Here is a 14,081-nt window from a genome sequence, read left to right as displayed (position 1 = left end):
TAATGAACCATTGTTTTCAGTGCAGATCTACCCAGTATATTCTCTTCAGCGTGTTGTTGTGCTTGTGTGAAAGTTCTTCAGAGCTGCAAGTCCCGCGTGTCTTTGCTGTTTCAGGAGCAGATCCGTCTGTACTGAATACTAAGAGCTTTGAGACTGATCTGGATTCAGGTGGTGCAGGTACAGGTGCCGCTGACAGACAAACAGACTGAACTCAAGTCCTGGAGGAATCACACATTTACACAAGCCTGACTCAAGGTGAACAGAAGATTTCCTGAAGCATGGCGGGAATTAAATTGGTTCAAACTCAAATATCAGTACATGTAATTTATTGCATGATGGCTTCTGTAACTTAATAAATGTATGTGTTATTAGCTCAGGATGGATGGATGGATGGATGGATAGAGGACGGATCCATGCTTTCATGCTGTTGATGCCAATTTCTGACCCGACCATCGGAATGTGGCAGCAGAAATGGAGACTCATCAGACCAGGCAACGTTTCTGCAATCTTCTAGTGTCCAGTTTTGGTGAGCCTGTGTGAATTGTAGCCTCAGTTTCTTGTTTTAGCTGACAGGAGCGGCACCCGGTGTGGTCTTCTGCTGCTGTAGCCCATCTGCCTTAAGGTTGGACGTGTTGTGTGTTCAGAGATGCTCTTCTGCAGACCTCGGTTGTAACGAGTGCTTATTTGAGTTACTGTTGCCTTTCTATCAGCTGGAACCAGTCTGAATTTAAACAATAGTAATAATAATCAAAAATGTTAATGCATATTGAAATAAAACTCTTTAATAATAATATATATATTAAATGTTATATATATAATATTGCAATTCACAACTATTTTTTCACTTGTTTAATTACAGTAAAATAACATACACAAATTGGTAAAAGTAATCTATTATGTACTTCAGATTATTCACTCTAAAAATTGCTGGGTTGCTTTATCCTAATGTTGGGTCAAGTTCAAACATTGCATTAAAAGTGTCAATTGAATTGGAAAATAAACTAAATATTGGAGTTGTTCATATTTGACCCAGTGCTAAGTTACGATAACCCAGCAAAAAACATATGATGCCTCAGCTTCTTTATCTCCTACAATTCACATCCATCATTTAACTCTTCCTCTCATTTTCCACCCTTCTCCTTCCTGCTTCCTGATCACAATCTTTAATTTCCTGGGTTGCTGAAGAGATGTCGACCTCTGTTGACCTCATGCTCTGTAATGACCATCAGACACAAAAACTCCATTCCTTTTCTCCATATAAGGAATCAGATTCCTAACAATAACTGAAAACGATTGTATATGCTTTCGCTGAAACCATCTGTTCACATTAATGCAAATCTAAAACTGTGACGTTTAATAGCAGAATTTGTGCAGAAAACTACATTACCCATGATGCTGTGGAGAACATTCGACCAATCAGAGAGCAGCAGTGAGCAAAGTGTGCTAAAACATGTATTTAGCTCCGCCCACTCACGTGAAGTAAAGCTAATGACGTAATAAAGTGTTGCTACTCTCTAAATATTTGTGTATAAGTGCATATTTTGCAATAGACTTTAAATATATTATGTCTAAAAATAAACTAGAGTCCCAAACACTAGAGCGGGCCAAGAACAGCATCTCAGCTCATTCATTCGGCATTGCAAACATCGATCATCTCTACCAGAGCGGCAAAGAGATCCGTTAGTCTGTCAGAGCTACTTGCTAAATGCTAATGCCACTTCAAAAGGAGAATTATAGAGGCGCATCTGAAAACCCCTCTGAATACTGATGCAGATCACTATGCATGTATATACACATATATATATATATAAATATATATATATATATATATATATATATATATATATATATATATATATATGTATATATGTATGTATGTATATATATATATATATATATATATATATATATATATATATATATATATATATATATATATATATATATATATATATATGCACTGACTATAGAGAAATAGAGATAAAACATTTAAAAATATAAATGAAAATAATGAAATATTGCAAAAAAATGTTATAGAATTTTTGTTTTGCTTAATTATTTTATATATATATATATATTTAATGTATTTATCCACTACATTTACAGAAAAGGATCCTTATATAAATATAGAAAGTGTGAGACCTTCTTTCTGTGCATCCGATGTTCACATGTCCATTGTTTACATGGAAGTTCCTCCAGTTCAGCCTGAAATGCTCTCTTGAAGTGGAAAAACAAACATAGCAGCACATCTTCTGAAGCTCGCGGCGGGTTTGGGACTGCACGTGGGCCTGTGATTGATGAGTCCACGTCTCAAACGCTTCAGACCCTGCGACACGTGATCATAACCATCAGATGATCCCGCAGCGCACTGTGTGTTGTTTAGGGTCCCTGGGAGAAAAAATAAACATGTGAAAACTTAATATGGCCAGCACAAACAACTGCAAATATTTACACTGTGTGTCACTGTCCTGTGAAGCTACAAATCTGCCCAATCATAAAATAATCTGAGGTGGCGTCAGTCAGAGTGGTTAAATTCGGCAAAAGTTTCTAGTTTTTGGCTCTATTACATTATTTGTATTTACTGTTTGTAGTATTTTATAGTATCTACTTCAACTGTAGCTACGAGTAAAGTTTGTTGTATGGTATACAGTATTATAGCACTTACAACTCTTTGCTCATACTGTAGTATTACTGAGAACTTTAATAATTACTGTAGTATGCTTTAGTTTTTAAAACATTAAACTGTGGTGCACTGTAGTATGATATATGAGCAATTTCACATGAGTAGCAGTGTGATGTGGCTGTATATCGGCACTGGAAGGAGGCGTGTGTTGCCTTAAGGCTATACAGAGTGCCTAAGTGTGCCACCAGTGATGATATACAGCCAAAAAGCACTGCTGCGAGTGTATTATTGCAGTTATTCAACAGTTCGACAGCATAATTGTGTACACTGCTGAAAACCAGCTGGTTGGCTGGTTTTAGCTGGTCGACCAGGCTGGTTTTAGAGGGGTTTTGGCCATTTCCAGGTTGGTTTCCAGCCATATCCAGCCTGGTCTTAGCTGGTCAGGCTGGGAGATGACCAGCTAAAACTAGCTTGACCAGCTTAGCCAGGCTGAGAGCCCAGCCAAAACCAGCTATGTCCAGTTTAAACCAGGCTGGTCAAGCTGGTTTTAGCTGGATTTAGCTGGTAATTTTGCAGCCTGACCAGCTAAGACCAGGCTGGATATGGCTGGAAACCAGCCTGGAAATGGCCAAAACCCCTCTAAAACCAGCCTGGTTAACCAGCTAAAACCAGCCAACCAGCCTAGGCTGGTTTAAGCTGGATTTTTCAGCAGGGTATATAAAATAGAAAATTAAAAACAGAGTCTCAAATACCTTTTTTGTATAAGGAACTACTTATGACAGCTGATGTCAGAACAGCAGAAACCACAGCTTAAAAACACGTCACTTTAGAGTTTAGTATTTGAATGATTCTCTAGCGTAATATCTAAAGTGATGATAGAACAGGTGATTTTGCTCACATTATAAGGCTGAACAGCATGAAGTGCCATCAGTCTACAGAGATTTCCCAGTATTTTTTCTGCTGTAATCGGTCACAATAATTAACCCAGAAAAAGCCAAAGCAAAGCAAACACTAGCAGATGACCATGGTATAAATACAGCACTACAGCATACAGAAGAAAGAGATCAACTTAGAGTGTCACTTACCAGATTTATCATGATTTGATCAGCTGTAGTTAGACATGCGAAGAGAGTTTTTCTCCTTTAAGGACTTATGTGGTCTCTGTCGCCATCTTGTGGCGGAGCGTCAACCATCTTTGCTGTGCTTAGTATGACCGCAGACCATACCTGCCAATTCCTGGGAGTCTCCCATATTTCAGACCCATCTCCCGTATTGTTCTGTCTCCCGGAATTTCCTCCCCTACCCCACTACTCAGCTTTTTGGTACAGTCCACATGCGCACCAAACCCAACGCGCAACCATTTCCATACTCGCTCCCGGCACTTCAGTTTGCACACAGCACAACGCTCTTTTGTATGATTTAAAACACTATTACTATGCATTATTGTAGTATTTGTTTATAGTCTTTCTATCAAAATGCTTAGAGCTGAAAAACTGTCTGAGATGGTGGAGAAAGCAGACAAAGTGCATATAAATAAACAACATATTTGCTGATGTTATGTAAAGTATTTTTCCAAATAACCAGTTGAATCTGTGGAACTAGCTAATGCTATCCAGTAATAGCACATATTAGCATATTAAATCTGCTCCTTAACAATCTACAAAAATCTATATAAAAGTATTTGGCCTAATATTTGTGTCTTTTATATATCATGTATATACATGTTAGCATGATAAATGCTAAATCTACCTCTAATAATCTACAAAAACATTATTTGACCCAATATTTGGTGCTTTCCGCTAGCAATATAACATTAGCACGATAAATGCTAAATAACCCTCTAACAAGCTACAAAAAACATTATATGACCCAATATTTGGTGCTTTCCGCTAGCAATATAACATATTAGCACGATAAATGCTAAATAACCCTCTAACAAGCTACAAAAAACATTATATGACCCAATATTTGGTGCTTTCCGCTAGCAATATAACATATTAGCACGATAAATGCTAAATAACCCTCTAACAAGCTACAAAAAACATTATATGACCCAATATTTGGTGCTTTCAGCTAGCAATATCACATATTATCATGATAAATGCTATATTTACCTCTAAAAATCTACAAAAAAAACATTATTTGACCCAATATTTGGTGCTTTCTGCTATATAACATATTAGCACGATAAATGCTAAATCTGTCTCTAATAATCTACAAAAAACATTGTGACCCAATATTTGGTGCTTTTTGCTAGCAATATAACATATTAGCATGATAAATGATAAATCTACCTGTAATAATCTACAAAAAACATTATTTGACTAAACATTTGGTGCTTTCTGCTAGCAATATAACATATTAGCATGATAAATGCTAAATCTGTCTCTAATAATCTACAAAAACAGTATTTGACCCAATATTTGTGGCTTTTAATCTAGAAATATAACATATTAAGCATGCTAAGTTTTAAATCTACCTCTACCCTGCTGAAAAAAACATCTTAAACCAGCCTAGGCTGGTTGGCTGGTTTTAGAGGGGTTTTGGCCATTTCCAGGCTGGTTTCTAGCCATTTCCAGCCTGGTCTGTGCTGGTCAGGCTAGGAGATGACCAGCTAAAACCAGCCAACCAAAGCTGTTTTTTCAGCAGGGTAATAATCTACAAAAACAGTATTTGACCCAATGTTTGGCGTTTCTGCTAGCAATATAACATATTAGCATGATAAATGCTAAATCTACCTCTAATAAACTACAAAAAAACATTATTTGACCCAATATTTGGTGCTTTCTGCTAGCAATGTAACAAATACTAAATCTACCTCTAATAATCTACAAAAACAGTATTTGACCCAATGTTTGGCGTTTCTGCTAGCAATATAACATATCAGCATGATAAATGGTAAATCTGCCTTTACTAGTGTACAAAAAAAAAGTTTGACCCAATATGTCTATTATGCTAGCAATAAAACATATTGGCACAATAAAAACAGAGTTTATCATCCACATTAATTCTCACTCATACTGTGCATTACAGATTTGAGTTTTAATTGTTTAAAATTCATCCTGCACTTTTAATAAGTTACATATTTTACACAAATTCAAACATTTACACAATTATGTTTGTTAAATTGGACTCTTTGTATTTTCCTCGCAGTGTTTCAAATCAGACGTTGTATTTATTTCAGTTAGCATGCTGTCTTTCTGTAAACGTAGGCAGTAGTAGACATCAACACGGCTCACTAGGTTTTGTAACAAAGCCCTTGTAATACTAAACAGAGCATGGCGAACCCCAGTTTTTTTAATGCATGACATCGCAGTTTCTCTTGTGAATCTCCGATCGAGGGGTGAACAATGTGTCCTCTGGAGCACGTCAGCTGCATTCAGAAACAGTGGACCTGTCCTTTCTCACGCTAACAGGCTAACGTAAACATGCAGCTCAAACAGGAAGTCAAGCAGATTGCAGCGACTGTGCTCTGTCTCATTTAGTGGACTCGTCATTTATTTAAATATCAGTGAACTGACCAAAATCACATTACTGGAAAAAACACATTCTATAGAACTGCACATTTTAGACAATCAAAAAAAAACCCAGCATGTTTTATACAGAAATTAGACTCCAAAACATAGTAAATCAACAGTAAACAAACACTTGATCCCACATATATATGGTGACCCCAAAGTAGATTACTTCTGTATTGTTGTTTAGTGGTTTTCAGGTTTTTTCTGACCACCAGTTTGGTTTACAAAGGTAATTGGTCTGGCTTTGATGAATTTTAATGGGTTTTTGGCCATTTCTCAGTTCTGAATTGTTCTCAGTTGGTTTTCTGGTCTTTTCTGGCAGCCAAAATGATTTCTACTAGTCAAACTGGTCTAATTTAAAGCATTTCAATGGGATTTTGGCCATTTGTCAGCTTTAAATAATTGACCTTAGTTGGTTTTCTTGTCTTTTCCGGCCTCCAAATGGTTTCCACTGGTCTGGTTTAATTATTTTCAATGGGCTTTTGGTCATCTGTCAGTTATGAATTGGCCTTATTTGGTTTTCTGGAATTCCCAAACCACTGAAGTGGATTGCACGGGTTAAACTGGACTGATTTTATGAATTTCAATGGATTTTTGGCCATTTGTCAGATCTGAATTGGCCTCAGTTGGTTTTCTGATCTTTTCTGGCCACCAAAATGTTTTCCACTGGTCTGGTTTAAAGATTTTCAATGGTCTTTTGGTCATTTGACAATTATGAATGGGTGCCAATTTGTTTTTCTGGCCACCAAAATGGGTTCAAGCTGTCAAACCCATATAAATTAAAGAATTTCAATGAACTTTTTGGCCATTTGTCAGTTCTGAGTAATTGGCCTCAGTTAGTTTTCTGGTCTTTTCCGGCCTCCAAATGGTTTCCACTGGTCTGGTTTAAATATTTTCAAAGGGGTTTTGGCCTTTTTGTCAGTTTTGAATTGACTTCATTTGGATTTCTGGACTTTCCCAACCACTAAGGTTGATTACACTGGTCAAACTGGACAAATTTCATGAATTCAATAGGATTTTGGCCATTTCTCAGTTCTGAATTGGCCTCAGTTGGTTTTCTGATCTTTTCTAGCCACCAAAATGGTTTCCAGTGGTCTGTTTTGAAGATTTTCAATGGGTTTTTGATCAATTGATAGTTATGAATTGGTGTCGGTTTGGTTTCTGCCAACCAAAATTGGTTCAAACTGTCAAACTGGTATAATATGAAGAATTTCAATGGACTTTTTTGGCCATTTCTCAGTTCTAAGTAATTGGCCTCAGTTAGTTTTCTGGTCTTTTCTGCCAACCAAATGGGTTTCCACTGGTTTGGTTTAAAGATTTTCAATGAGTTTTTGGACATTTGACAGTTATGAATTGGTGTCAGTTTGTTTCCTGGCGACCAAAATTGGTTCAACCAGTAAAACTGGTATAATATGAAGAATTTCAATGGACTTTTTGGCCAAATGATTCTAAATTGGCCTTAATTGGTTTTCTGGCCACTAAAATGGTTCCCAATAGTCAAACTGGTCTGCTTGAAGGATAATGGCAATGGGCATTTGTCTTTAATGACAACTAATATGGCTGCCACAGCTTAAACAGGTCTGGTTTGAAGGATTTATACAGGATTTAGGAATTGGTCAGTTGGTCAAACTGGTATACCTGTTAGTTGTTAAGCTTGAAAACCAGCTAAAACCAACAAAAAACCTCAGATGAAGGTCTAGTGATCCAAAATTGCATCCAGCTCAATTTGTTTAAAATGCAATCATTTGCAACATAATGACAGCATAATTTTAGGTATGATTTGTTCTCCGTTTTTACTAGATAACCACTGCATTCAATCTTCAGAAGGCTCGCATTTATGAACTTGGAAGTTATATGTGTGCATGTAATTTTCGGTGGCCAATTAAATTTTTTTCTTTTCTTTTCAACTAAATTACTGACAGATGAATAAAGGCTTTTTAGCACTAATCAAAAAATAAATAAATAATACGAAAAAGATGCACATACCTGCATATTATCTTTACAGCACCTTGATGACAAACCCTGACGTCCATTAGACATCCACACATTGATGCCCTATTAACCACAAATATAACATTTATTTTATTCTGTATTATATAATTTATCATCAAGAAAGTAATAAATCACAATTACAAGATCATTTAGAAATCATCAAAACAGCATCTGAACTTACCAGCATTAATCCATATAACCAATTAGTCTGACATCACCCAGGACTAGAGATGATACAGAACACTTAAGATATAAACAAATCCGAGCACACGCTAATAAAAACTGATGATGCAATGAGGCATCAATGGGGATAAAAGACAGAGAGAGGCCACAATTATACACAGACAACACTGTCTTGCCTCGCTGGCCCCATTATCAAATTTACAAGCATCAGCAATAAAGATTAATCACTTCAGGCTACAGGCTATCACACACAAATCAGATTTACAGAGTCATAAATGTAAACAAAGATGAGTGATTTGTTTGCTTAGGCATCAAAGGGCTTATAAATGCAGTCGTCGGCTTGAGTATAAGCACGTTAGAGACCAATTATTATTTACTGATTGCAGATAGATGAAGATTTAGGACCAAAGTTACGGTTATAAGTGGAAACAATGGACAAACTAAATGCTATTAATATGTAGATATCAAACTAAACTAGTATTAAATGCAACAATAAACAGATACATCATGCATAATTATGGTGGTTATAACATTTCTGACAACTAGATATGCAACTGAGCATTGCAAGTTGTAGCTAATGACTGAAGCTACCGATTGGAGCGGTGTCATCGTGGATGACATAATCAGAGAATCTAATCTCTTTATGCAGTCACAACACTATTTATCTGGCACAAAAGCAATTAAGATGACGGCTTTAAATTAAACCAATAAATTCAGACCAGATACGACTAATAAACAACAACGTCAAAAACAGCCGCCGAAAAACAGATGGTGTAAAGAAGCCCATAGCAAGAGACTCTTTCAAATTAGCATGCTAATAAGTATTGGCTGATTTGCATCCAAGGTAGGTCTGAAATCTTTGGAAGCTGATCCCAGCAACATGTAGGATAAAAACAAATAAGGGATTTGCAATTTTTCAGGTCAGAATTCTGACATTTTCCCCACAGTTTAGAAATCTGGCCAGTTTCTGGCCACCAAAATAGGTTCAACCACTCAAACTGGTATAATGTGAAGACTTTCAATAGACTTTTTGGCCATTCGTCAGTTCTGAATTGGCCTTAATTGGTTTTCTGGACACTAAAATGGTTCCCCAAATTCAAAAGCTTGAAGGATAGTGTCAATGGTTTTTGGGCATTTGTCTTTTATGACAACCAATTGCAGCTCTTTAGGTCAGGGCTGTCAAACTCAATTCTTGGAGGGCCGCAGCTCTGCACAGTTTAGTTCCAACCCTAATTAAACACACCTGATCAAACTAATTGAGTCCTTCAGGCTTGTTTGAAACCTACAGGTAAAGCTGCGGTCACACTAGTTTGTGTGTGCGAAATTCTGTAGTACGGTGCTGCGAAAAGGGGCGGGATTAAACAAGATGATTAGACATTAAAAAAGCGAGCGATTGCTCCATGTTTTAAATTTCTGTCCAGAGAAGTCATGTTTTGATCCTCGGTTGGTCTCACGCAGTCAAGTGATGCGATTTCGCCAAGCTTAAACTTTGCAACCTGCGAAACTTCTGAAAATTCTGACATTTTCCCCACAGTTTAAAATTAAAACGTGAAAAATTCAGGGTATACACTGAATTGAAAGCAAAACATCTTGAAATTCTCTGCCTTTTTTATTGTTAAGATTGTAACTAAAAATTGTGAGTCAAATTCAGAAATTTGAGATAAAATTTAGCAATTCTGAAAAAAAAATTAATTGCAATTTTAAGTTTATCTCATAATACACAATTTTAGAACAATATTTCTTGCAATCAGTGGCTGATTTAGGCATGGGCAATGTGGGCGATCGCCCGGACGGCATCATTAATGAGGATAAGACCCCCACCCCCGCTCTTCACTTTTGTCCATGTCCGCAAAAAGGCAGCACGAACAACGGCATCTTGCTAGGGGACGGCATGGATACCCATCTCTTCCCTTTCGTCCACAAAAGGGTGACATGAATACAGTGAGGGTGGCACGACTGTCGTTTGCCTAGAGCGCCAGTTAAGCTAGCGCTGCTACTGCTTGCATTGCAAATGTAGACTCCAACAATTCTGACTAGGCATGGGCCGGTATAAGATTCTGACGGTATGATAACCTTGGATAAAAGTATAATGGTATCACGGTATTGTGATTACTCCTCTAAAATATCTTCTTTTTAAATGTCTGGGTAAAAAACAAAACCTTTTTTCCTTTTTGTATATTTTATTTTGAGAAACATTTACAATATTTTGGAGCAGTAAACATGTCAGGCTACATGAATTACTGAATTTTGCTCTTCATTTGTTTCAAAAACAGATTATTTACAATTTAAAACACCATCCTTTCTGCTGGAGATATTGTCCTAAAAAAAACGTAAATAAAAAAATCATACACACCTTCAGAACGGTATTGCAGAATTTTTCACGGTTTAAAACCTTGACTTTTTCAAAGCGCAGTATACCTTGAAATCGTCCCATGCCTAATTCTGACATAATCAGAATTATGTTTATTGTTTCATAGTTCTAAAATCGTCTATTATTATTCCAAAAATTTACGAAAAATTGTAAATTTATATCTTGAAAACGTTGTGAAAAGAACTGCGAAAGAATGAACTTGTTAGAAAAGTTTCATTTTGGATGATTTTTCTAAGAGTTCTGATGTTTTTCTCAAGTTTACGTATGCCATTTACCACATTTAAAACTAAAAATTAAGACACTAAGCACCAAACATTAAAAGAAAAAAAAATGAATCCTGAATATATGTCAAGATCGATGTGAAATAACTTGCAATTATTAAAATATAAGTGTTTGGTTGTTTCCCAATGTTGGGTTGCAACCAGAAGGGCATCTGCAACATAAAAACGTACACCCGAGTATAAATAAGGGACTAAGCTGAAGGATATTTCAGTGAGTAACTATATGAAGATGGAGGCAAAACTCGAAACTGCAGGAAAAATCCTCTCTCAGAATTTTGTAATAAATTCACAATTACATTTTTATTTTGAACTCTGGCGGAAAGAAGTCTTCAAGGGGAACACTAAACCATTTTCACAACAAGCAAATAACGATACGCATGAAAAGATCCTAATATCCTAGTCTTTTTGAATCACGTGTGTATTGTACTGTACATATTATAGTTAGGGCGACATGGTGGCGCAGTGGGAAGCACAGTCGCCTCACAGCAAGAATGTCGTTGCTTCGAGCGTCGGCTTGGTCAGTTGGCATTTTCGTGTGGTTTGCATGTTCTCCCTGTGTTGGTGTGGGTTTCCTCCGGGTGCTCCGGTTACCCCCAGAGTCATGCGGTACAGGTGTATGAATGCATCCGAGTGTTAATGGCTGTTTCCCAGTACTGGGTTGCAGTTGGAAGGGCATCCGCTGTGTGAAACATTTGCTGGATAAGTTAGCGGTTCATTCCCGGTGGCGACCCCTGATTAATAAAGGAACTAAGCCAAAAAGAAAATAAATCCCTGCTGAAAAAAACAGCTTAAACCAGCCTAGGCTGGTTGGCTGGTTTTAGCTGGTCGACCAGGCTGGTTTTAGAGGGGTTTTGGCCACTTCCAGGCATTTCCAGCCTGGTCTTAGTTGTTCAGGCTGGGAGATGACCAGCTAAAACCAGCTTAGTCAGACTGGAAGCCCAGCCAAAACCAGCTATGTCCAGCTTAAACCAGGCTGGTCAAGCTGGTTTTAGCTGGATTTATCTGGTCATTTTCCAGCCTGACCAGCTAAGACCAGGCTGGAAATGGCTGGAAACCAGCCTGGAAATGGCCAAAACCCCTCTAAAACCAGCCAACCAGCCTAGGCTGGTTAAAGCTGGATTTTTCAGCAGGGAGAAATTATACTTACAACACTTTGTAATGAATGCCACAACATACTGTTGATTTAACTATCTTAAACTGGTAAACTGTAATTAATACTGTAGTATACTTAAGTTTTTTTTTTTTTTTACTATTGTCAATAGGTTTGACACCAAGTCTTTCCCCTAAACTCAACCGTCATTGAGATTTGAGCAAATTGTATAACAAATAAGATTACAAATTTATACAAATTAGCCACTAAATCATACACAATTGCTGTAGCATTGACTGTAATATACTTAACTAGAGTATTTGGTCAGTTGTTTGGATTAGTTGTTGTATAATAGATTGATCCAAGCACTTTGCACTGAAAATAATCTAGAATTCACTATAGTATTTTTAACTTGGACACTTGTTGTAAAGGTGTGCTTAATATATTCCCTTTTAAAACGCCCTATTCACTTAGAAATCCGAAACATTTAGTCCTCGTGTTCTCTCCCATTCTCGGTAATGTTCCAGTTGAGGAACTGTTCCGATTTAGTGCGTATTATTAAGCGGCGGCTGATTAAAACACTTCAGAAACACAAAAGCGCGCGACTCTATTAGCGTCGAGCTAATCTACTGAGACTCACAGCTCAAAGCACACGACTGGCACTGCAGGACGGAGATAAAAGAGCCTCAGCTGAGATCTCTGCCTGCTTTTCTCGAGCTGATTTTTTGGCATAGCAAAACGACCAGGCCGAGAAAAGCCAAACTCACAAGTCCAATGGTGTTTCTGCAGTTCGGCTCCCGGAGCGATAGCGGACGGATCGAAGCCGCTTTTGAGTGCTAGAATTCCCAAATGTCCGTCTGCCACTCCAGAAAAGTGCAACTCAAACTCAGCTGACTCGGTCTCTTTGACCACAGCAGATCACTGAGGTAAAATCCATAGAAAAACACGACGAAGTTGGAGGACACTAGCCGTTGTTGCTAGAAGGGATACAGCTGCGTCCGACAGTTAGCGATAAATATTAGGCTATTAATTAGAATTTTTCATGCTATTATAACCGGTTTTAGCACATTTGAATCTGTTTTTAATCACTTTTATTATTTATTTTGATTTTCCTATACTTGTTTCTTTTATCTCTGGTTACCCTGCTGAAAAATCCAGCTTAAACTAGCTGGTTGGCTGGTTTTAGCTGGTCGACCAGGCTGGTTTTAGAGGGGTTTTGGCCATTTCCAGACTGGTTTCCAGCCATTTCCAGCCTGGTCTTAGCTGGTCAGGCTGGAAAATGACCAGCCAAATCTAGCTAAAACTGGTTTAAGCTGGACATAGCTGGTTTTGGCTGGATTACCAGCTTGGCTAGGCTGGTCAAGCTGGTTTTAGCTGGTCATCTCCCAGCCTGACCAGCTAAGACCAGGCTGAAAATGACTGGAAACCAGCCTGGAAATGGCCAAAACCCCTCTAAAACCAGGCTGGTTGACCAGTTAAAACCAGCAAACCAGCCTAGGCTGGTTTAAGCTGGATTTTTCAGCAGAGAAAGCACTTTGAATTACTATTGTGTATGAAATATGCTATATTAATTAACTTGCCTTGCCTAAAAATATAAGGAGGCCTAATAGTTTTGTCTTAAAACATAGATTGTAGATGATTCTGTACTATTTTGATTGACATATATAGCATATAATAATCTACAATGCATGTTTTCAACGCGCACACACAACATCGTAGCCTCCTTTTCCTCCAACAATCATCACAGAAAGAGCAGCAAGGAATAACAGAATATTAGTCTGCAGTGTTGGGAGGCTGCTGGGAAAGCATGCTGAAATATTAATGCCAGCTGAAATACCGAGTCTGTCTTTAGTGAAAAGTTTTCAGCCGCCGCCGAGCCTGGAGAAAGTTGTTTATCACTTAATAATACAACATGTGCACTCCATTCCCGCGTGTGGAGAAATACATGTGCTTCATATATGGACACACACACACATATATTCTTGTTGCGTATATGTCTATCTAGACCTGCCAAATGAGCCAA

General features: G+C 37.6%; 1 long non-coding RNA gene across 2 annotated transcripts; it reads right to left on the bottom strand.

Annotated features, from left to right (window-relative positions):
• Positions 1-311: 311 nt before the first annotated feature.
• LOC147837635 (uncharacterized) lies at positions 312-13,003 on the bottom strand. Of its 2 annotated transcripts, none has more exons than XR_015526093.2 (4): positions 12,826-13,003; positions 8,128-8,196; positions 2,143-2,388; positions 312-721 (listed from the first exon to the last, which is right to left on the bottom strand). It is a non-coding gene; the product is annotated as an uncharacterized LOC147837635 (long non-coding RNA). The 2 variants fall into 2 exon arrangements; XR_015526094.1 differs by lacking the exon at positions 12,826-13,003 and adding an exon at positions 8,315-8,415.
• Between the last annotated feature and the right edge of the window lie 1,078 nt (positions 13,004-14,081).

This window comes from Danio rerio, chromosome 25, assembly GCF_052040795.2.
Source record: "Danio rerio strain M-AB ecotype USA chromosome 25, GRCz13ab, whole genome shotgun sequence".
NCBI lineage: Eukaryota > Metazoa > Chordata > Actinopteri > Cypriniformes > Danionidae > Danio > Danio rerio.
This window is presented reverse-complemented; position numbering and strand designations above follow the sequence as displayed.